The sequence below is a fragment of the Cyprinodon tularosa genome, unplaced genomic scaffold (assembly GCF_016077235.1).
Source record: "Cyprinodon tularosa strain WSP-4 unplaced genomic scaffold, ASM1607723v1 ctg95, whole genome shotgun sequence".
NCBI classification, from domain to species: Eukaryota; Metazoa; Chordata; class Actinopteri; order Cyprinodontiformes; family Cyprinodontidae; genus Cyprinodon; species Cyprinodon tularosa.
In genome coordinates, this window is record NW_024039729.1 from 1371744 (window position 1) to 1378930 (window position 7187).

A 7187-nucleotide genomic window follows, 5' to 3' on the forward strand; every position below is an offset into this window, starting at 1 on the left:
GGGTTGCAAGCTGAAATGTCTGCAAAATCAGGATGTTTTTGAAAGGACATAAAGTCAAGCCGAGACTTTAAAATAAATAAATAAAGTAACAAGCATCAGACTCTTCTTGGGCGGTTACTTCTTGGTCCCATGTGTGAGACAGAGAGGCGGGGCATGCAGCAACTGCTGAGACTGAACTTAGTGGGCTCTTTAAAATGCAGTTTTTGGTACTTCTTATTTCAGACAAATTTTCCAGTTAATACAATCAGATTCATGGTTTCTAACTCTGTCTCTAGCATTTAAGTTTTTATACAAAAGCTGTGTTCAGTTTCCCTCAAAAGTTGCAACATTATAGTAATTGGCTGTGAGGAGATTTTGCTATTGTTACGATGTGTCATATCCGGTATTTTTCAAACCTCCAAGGAAATTATTTCTGTTTTTTGGATCAATTTAAAACAGATTTTTTTTCCAAATTCTCCGTAGATGTATCTGTTTTGCTGTTATCTAGCAACATCAAGATGATGGCAAGTCTGTATAGTTGAAGGACTGGACTGAAATGCAAGAAAGACCAAATGTCTCAATTAAATATTTGAGAGACTTTTTAAAAAAAAATGAAATACTCTAAATTAGTTCATGGCAATCTTCTTTAATTTCATACAATTAAACTTACCTCTGTGAATAAATGGTTATGACGTTTTTTCCGTATCATTTATCTCTTTTAAGTGTGTTTTATTTCCCTCATTTAATATTGAAAATAAAGTAGTGATGCTTTTCATGTGAAGCTTGACTAAAGAAGAAAAACAAAACAAACAAAAGCATAGATAAGTAGCATATGCATGTTAATGTCACATTTTACTGATAAACAACCTATTGTTTAATTCATAAGTTAAACAGTTATTGGAAAAAATGCTTTGAATAACCTTGAAGCCAATATGTTAATCTCATAGGCAGGTACAAATAAGTAGATGCTTCCGCTGTTTGCAAAAATTATTGTTTTGTACAGGAAAAAATCAGGTATGAAATACCTGGAGGTAAACATTTCTATGATAAATGCTAAATAGGTGAAATGACCAGCAGCTGTTGTGGCTCAGGAGTTTTACATAGTACCATCAGAGGCTCTAAATCATTTCACTTCAGCTTGACGTGAACCTGTTTTATGTTTCTTAATGAAAATTTGACTGGGCAGGAGTTTTGAAGCTTGATTTTTTAATATATACTGAAATAAACAAGCTTGTTAAAAAAAAGAAAGAAAGAAAAAGAAGAAATGCTTGACTTTTTAAACAATGTTTGCCTCACATTTCCAGGCAGTCTTTTTCTGATTTGGAGACAGCACTCTGCAATGAAATAGTCTTAGTTGTAATTTATAAGTAGGCCTCCCCAAGCATGATATAATGAGTGGATTTATTAAGCAGAGGGAGACGTTATAATTTTGGTTTCTTCCATCTGAACACCTTAAGGCCCCTCCAGCAGTTATAATATTACCACTTATTCATGTTGATTCCTGCAAGTGAAGCTGTGGCAGTAAAATTACAAATTCCCCACCCTTGAGGGTTGAAGTTTTTCATCAGAGTGTGACAACAATGTTTTCTATTTCAGAGGAGGAATTTACTTTTTTTCCCCACATGAAACTTGATTGTCAGCCATATGTGCTTTGTAACAAAAGCATTATTTGGTAAAAGGTGGATTGCTCAATTAACTTCTTACATTGTTTCTGCCACTGTATTAAAATCTCAGATCATTTGCACTTTCAGACAAAGACAGATATTTTAGAGCTGCGGGGAAGAAGGCAGAAAGAAATCTATGTTAGCCAGATGTGTTGACTTGTATCTGGATATTTTGAGTCAGCCAGCGAAACTAAAACCAAAGCCATGTTGCACTAATAAAAGCACATTCCAGCGTAAGAATGTTGGCTATATCCTCCTGTAAAGTTCTTCTTAGGTTCCACTTATAATAAACAATAAAGGGAAGATACAGTTCCATTATCTCTTTCCTTCTTTAATTTTGTGTTGTTTACATTAAACCTTTTTAGTCGCTTAACCATAGGAAATAAGCAGCTGTAAGTCCTTAAGGTTCAAGTGGTAAAAACATGTGTATTCAATTTCTGACTTTATGTGTGTTTCATAGAACTAGTTTAGTACATTAGTACATAAGTCCGGCTACTTGGTTGTCATTTGGGTTTCATACAACTGGTTAACTTGATCGATTTGGTTAACATGGCAACCACCCACTGAACTGGTCGGGACAAATTTTAGAGCCCACCTAATTTCAAACCATATCTCTTCTTTTATGAATCAAGCACCAGGGGGAACCGTAAGTGACAGTATTAGCACCATGGTTTGGCTCAAATGCGTTGTACCATCAAACATGGCAACAAGCTATAAGCTACTTATCACAAAACTGATTGAACAGCATGCATAGTTTTTCACAATATTTTTCAAAACATAAGCAAATACTGTCATGATCCTGCCCTTTTTGAGTTTTCATTTACATTTTAATTTATGTCGTTCTGTTTTCTTGGTAATTGTTTCTTTTTCATTTTGTGTCATTGCAGTTGTTTTCTTGTTATTTTTAAGCAGCGCGTTGATTCTTGAGTCGCTCTCTGCTGCCCCCCTTGTGCCTGTCTCCTTTCCCCTAGCTCCCTTCTAAGCCCTTCTATCCACACCTGCTCCATCTCAGCTCATTAGCCCATTCTTTGTTCTGTTCCCCATATATACACCACCTCTGCAGTTTCTCATTGCTGGTTCCTTATCGTTTCTTTGCCTCCCCATGTGTGTTTTCTCTGACATTTCCTGGATTTCTTGCTTTTCTGTATTGCGTTTTGAACTTTGCTTTTGTTGCCTTTGTACTAGCATTAAATCTTCGAGAATTCCCCTCAGCTTCCGTCTCTGTATTTTAGTCCTCTAAAAACTTCAACACAACCTGACAAATAGATATATTTCAACACAACTAAACAAAAACAAATGTATAAATCATATATAATATCTGCACATTTTCTGTCTTTTGCTATTTCCTTCACACATCTCTACCAATTTCTAGCGAAGTGTTAATTTGTGATCATGGAAAGCTTACCAATTTTGAATGACATTTTTGAACTTAGGTTTTATCTTTAACCGTGTGCTTATCTCACTGCTGGTGTTATGTTAATACTGAAAGAGTTACAATTACAGGTGCTTGGTTCCAGGTACTCAGAGATTCACTTCCATACAGAAAGCCCACATTCATATCAGGTAACACAGAGTACATGTCAGACTTAAAGGAATAGTACACCCAATACATGATTAGCCTTCATTTTCTACTTTATTTTCTCACCCCCATGCTGAACAACACCCTGGAGTACTTTTTTGATATCTCAAATGCATCTGGTGATCTGGGAGGCTTCTTGCTGTCTGCTGACATTCAAATAATGGAGGTCTATGGTGACTGAGTCAGAAAGGTCCATAAAAGTCCACAAAAAACGTGTCAATATTCCTCCATACTGCTCGTCCAATGTATTACAAGTGTCCTCAGTGGGTAGCATCCAGAATTTACTCGAAACGAAGTCATTTAGAACGTTTTTAGAGCATAAACAGTAGTGTATAGGATTTCCTGAAAGCGCGCCCCCTCGCGTTCACGACGCTACGGAAGCCGGCAGACCAAACCAGATGAAAGTGCGCATTCAGCGTCTGCTCTGCCAATAATGCAAGCGTAGAAGAAGAAATGTGCTGTTTACCTGTGCAAAGAAAGAAACAACGAAAGAAAAATGTCTAAGGACTTCAGTGTTGAGGAAGAGCATGAGTTCTTTGCTGAGCTGAATGCGCACTTTCGTGAAAAAAAAAAAAAAAAAAAAAAATAAAAAAATAAAAATAAAAAGAATGCGCACTTTCGTCTGGCTTGGTCTGCCGCGGTTTCCGTAGCGTCGTGAACGCGCTTTCAGGAAATCCTATACACTACTGTTTATGCTCTAAAAACATTCTAAATGACTTCGTTTCGAGTAAATTCTGGATGCTACCCACTCAGGACACTTGGAATACATTGGACGAGCAGTATGGAGGAATATTGAAACGTTTTTTGTGGACTTTTATGGACCTTTCTGCCTCGGGCGCTGAATGTAAGCCTCCCAGATCTCCAGATGCATATATCAAAAAAGTACTCCAGAGTGTTGTTCAGCATGGGGGTGAGTAGAAAATGAAGGCTAATCATGTTTTGGGTGTACTATTCCTTTAATAATACTACTTTAGCGATAGTTTCAAGGTTTTGCTTTATTGTATGTCTCGTACCATGTCTTTCGGTTGTGCTGTTCTTTTTACATCTCATTGCAGATGATGAAGCAGACTGAAAATGTTTTGTCATTGTCTCCTTTCTATCTCCTCTTTCTTTCATCTTTTCTCTGTTTTTTACTTTTTCTTCTTCTGTTTTTCTGCTGTATTTACATTGCAGTGTCCATATAAACTGTAAAATTCCCTGCATAATTATAATAAAGCAATTTATATGCATGAAACAAGTGGAGCAATATGGCAATTGCCATACTGGTACACTTGTGAAAGTAAAATCTGTTGGGCTGTTTTTGGCATCAAGACAATTATTCTTATTGCCACATTGCCAGACAGGACACTGTTAAAAAAAAAAAAAAAATACTGAAAGAGTTAAATGTGTGTGTGTGGGTGGGGTGGGGGGAATTGGGGGGGGTCAAATTCTTGGAATAATATTTTTTTTGTCTAAGCTAGATTCTTACTGACTAAAACCTTGACTAATTCTTAAAGGTATTGTGGAGGATTTTTGCAAAGTTTGAAAAGACCTGCCCTCTTCACTTTAAAAAAAATGCACATGAACAAACCTGTACCTGCACCTATTAAACAGAAGTTAAAGACAGCGTGCAAATGCCCATTTCTCCTCATGCACACTCTGTTTAAACGTTGCTGTCATAGCTCATACAAGCTTACTGTGTCCAAACGTCCACCCTAACCCCTAAATCCTTTAATCGCTATATAGAGTGGGGACTATATAGTGGACTTTATAGCAAACTCAGTTAACTAACCGTTCAGACAGATGATCACTGCTTTTTGCTCCCCATTGGTGATGTAACTCCTTCTCCACTCTTTGTTATTAGTTAACACTGTCTGGTAGCTGCAGCCTTGGTGACGGCAAGCTGCTGTGACAGCACATCCCATAATGCTTTGCTAGGAGAGTTCTCCACACAAAAAAATTCAGGATATATCTGCCTCTACTGAGGTCTTTCTTTTTCTTCCCATACACTTCGTAGACACTTTTTCTCTTACGACTCTCTGCCATTGTCAAAGAACCATGGTGGAAAAAGGTGAGCTTCAATGACTGTCTGAAACCATAGCTCACCAGAGATATACGCCAGAAAGTGCGCATGCACAGAAAAAGAGAGCAAACAGTACAAGAGCGTAGGACAGTCTTACGTAAACATATGACCAGAATGATTGATAATTAAAAGGGCCACTTATTTGATGTTTGTGTAAATAAAAGATCATCCTCTATACCTTTAAGAAAAAGCATTCTGGGACTAAAATGATGATTAAAATCTCCAGATTGAAACTAGACTGAAATGGGGTCCAAGTATTTAAAGAGGCATGATCGAGTTTTCTAGTGATACTGCCACCTGCTGCCAAAACACAGAAGTGCATGACTCTTTTGCTCATTCTTGTAGTCCAAGCTTGCATTTGACAGTTTTTTGGTTGTTTTTTTTTCACCTTATCACCTCTGAATATGTACAAAATCCATGGCTTTTATTGTTTCATAGGATTCATAAATTTAACATGGTCGTGCTTGATGTCACATCCACAGAAACAGCGCAGGAATTTCCAACCCAAAGTAAATTCAGGAAAATAGGCTTCAGGCTTATAGATGCATCGATGTAAAACTACTGAGGTGTGAGACTGCTAATCAAAGATGTTTTAGTTGTCGATGGTTGAATAAAAGGGCTTTTGTAAAGATATTTTTCAGTAAAAACGTGCAAAATATCTATTTAACCAAGTTTTCTCTAAAATCAGTTACATTTTCTTCTACAAAATTAAGACCAACACTTATTTAAAGTTTCAAAATTGATACTGGTTAAAAATCACATTTGATTTTGTTGTATCTCTGGAAATAATGTGTGAGATGAAAAAATGTGACTGACAACATATGCATTTATTCTCTCAGCAATGACCTGCCATCCCCTTTTTTCTGTTTTTATTGGTAAAAACAGTTTTTCATTTTATGTTTCTGAACTTCTTACAGGTTTCTCCAAGCTGAGTCAGAATTTTAGTAGAGAAAAACTGTTTAGTTTAGTGCACAGACTACCACAAATGAATGCTGCCAAAAGCAATTCTAGATTTTGTTAAGAAAAACAAAAAGAAAAAAAAAAACACCATGCCTGAAATTAAATTTTGTAGCTATTGTATAACATTGGCTGAGCAGCACCTGTGAGTTTGCATCTCCATTTTGTGGTAGAGTAGTAGGGTTTTTCATCCTTTAATGTTCTGTTATGGGCTCCACATGATGTTTTAGTAAATTATTAAGGGCCTATTTTGTTTTGCAGTTTATTGGGTCATCATTGCTATATTTTTTCTCAAATAATTATTATCATTAATACATTAATCTCCACGGCTTATAACAATCTTTCTTTCTGCCATCAGCACATATGATCTGCTCATTTTAATAGAGTAGAACTAAACTGGTTTGTGGGTCTTATCATTTACACTGGCAGTCTTTTTTAGATTGTATAAATGAGTGTGTTTTGCTGGTTTAGACATTTTTCCCCATGCAAGCCAGCGCTCCTATTTGGAATCTTTTATGATCAGGCTATAAGTGTCAGGCAAAATGGTTCTCAACCAGAAAAAGATTTATTGCTCCTTTGACGGTTTGAATCAGTGTCTACCTTAGTAGAGAGAAGTGGGTATGTTAATGTTTTTTGCAAAGTGATAAAATAACAATGATTATAAATAGAATGAGAATTGTATATAAAGTGAATGTTAGTGAACACACAAAAATATATTCAAATATTTTTAGGGATTTGGTTCATTTAACAATTGTATTAGTTATGTTTGCAGCACTTTGCTGCTCAGGCCTATTTACAAAGTACCAGTGGTTTTTAAACTTCACTGCATTTGTGTGTGAATTTTTGAGACTCCCTTGACATGCCTCTGTACACAAATGCATTTTTTTTAAACAGGGGAGGGTTTGCCACCAACAAAAAGCTCCATTGTATAAGCCAATCACAAGGC